The 1,567-nt window shown below is 36.0% G+C and overlaps 1 pseudogene; it reads right to left on the minus strand.

Moving 5' to 3' along the window:
* Nucleotides 1-1,205: 1,205 nt before the first annotated feature.
* On the minus strand, nucleotides 1,206-1,325 carry LOC133753943 (U2 spliceosomal RNA; annotated as a pseudogene).
* Nucleotides 1,326-1,567: the final 242 nt, after the last annotated feature.

The raw sequence follows: 1,567 nt of genomic DNA on the forward strand, positions 1-1,567 counted from the left end.
AAGGAACACGTACATCTTCTTCCTTCAACTCAGTCTTCCCTGTTCTGTGTCCTAGGTCTTATCAGTTCTACTTCCCAACACATATCAAATTTGTCCACTCATATCCAAAGTGTCACTATGTTAGTTTAGGTCTCTATCTTTCAATGGATTTTCTATTGCTTACAACATAAAATTCAAACTGTAATAATCAGGGTCTAAAATGAGCTAATGGCATTTCTAAAATTACTGTAGTTGGCCGGCGCCGTGGCTCACTAGGCTAATCCTCCACCTTGCGGCGCCGGCACACCGGGTTCTAGTCCTGGTCGGGGCACTGGATTCTGTACCGGTTGCCCCTCTTCCAGGCCAGCTCTCTGCTGTGGCCAGGGAGTGCAGTGGAGGATGGCCCAAGTGCTTGGGCCCTGCACCCCATGGGAGACCAGGAGAAGCACCTGGCTCCTGCCATCGGATCAGCGCGGTGCGCTGGCCGCAGCGCGCCAGCCGCGGCGGCCATTGGAGGGTGAACCAACGGCAAAACAGAAGACCTTTCTCTCTGTCTCTCTCTCACTATCCACTCTGCCTGTCAAAAATAAAAATAAATAAATAAATAAATAAAATAAAATAAAATTACTGTAGCTGCACTTTATGAATTTGTTGACCCATTAAAAGAATCTTCCATGTTAGATCAGCAAGTTATATACTGTAAGAATAAAAATGATATTGGTCATATTAAAATGTTTATATGGTAAGCAGATTGGATGTGATATTTTGTAAATTTAAAAATCACTTATAACACAGTCATAAGAATTTGTCTACATGATGTAATGTTTTGCAAAAAATGTTTTTTTTTTTTAAAGGAACACTATTAAAATGCTGAGCTTGCACATATACTTGGGCTCTTTCCTAACTATTAGAAGGAAACTTTTCTTAAGAGCTGCTAAGCAGTTTCAAGGATAATTATGTAATGAATCTGAATGTCCTTGAATAGATTGGTTTTGCATTTAATTTTTCCATCTTTTATGCATAAAGCCTAATCTTTGAACACAAACCTGGCTGGATTAAGTAATGTACATAATACTCCACAATCCTTGAGGGTTTTTCTGCCTGTTTTAGAAACATGAAGCCTGATTCTTAATTTAAATATTTGAATTGTCTTTATGTTTGATTTAGACAAGGTATATGTGCCTCAGTATTTTTCACTTCTAAAGTTTAATATTTATAATGTTCCTATAAGGTTGTTATGAAGATTAATATGAGGGGTCTCCAAAAAAGTTCATAGAAAATACATACTATTATACTGATAAGAACAGATACTACACTTGATCCTGGCCAAAAGGCCAAGAAGCAATCTAAAATGCATACTATAAAAAATGCATAGATTTCAAAAAATATTTCTACCAAAATAGACTTGTTTTAATTCTATCTTTCCATGAATTTTTTAAGTTTTTCCTGTAATGTATGTGAAGAATTTAGCATAGTTACAGTCACACAATTAATTTGAATATGAAATGACATTATTATAATTACTATGATTATCATATACCTCTTAAAAGGTAGCCTTTACATATATTATTTTTACTCATTAACACTC

This window comes from Lepus europaeus, chromosome X, assembly GCF_033115175.1.
Source record: "Lepus europaeus isolate LE1 chromosome X, mLepTim1.pri, whole genome shotgun sequence".
Classification (NCBI taxonomy): Eukaryota; Metazoa; Chordata; class Mammalia; order Lagomorpha; family Leporidae; genus Lepus; species Lepus europaeus.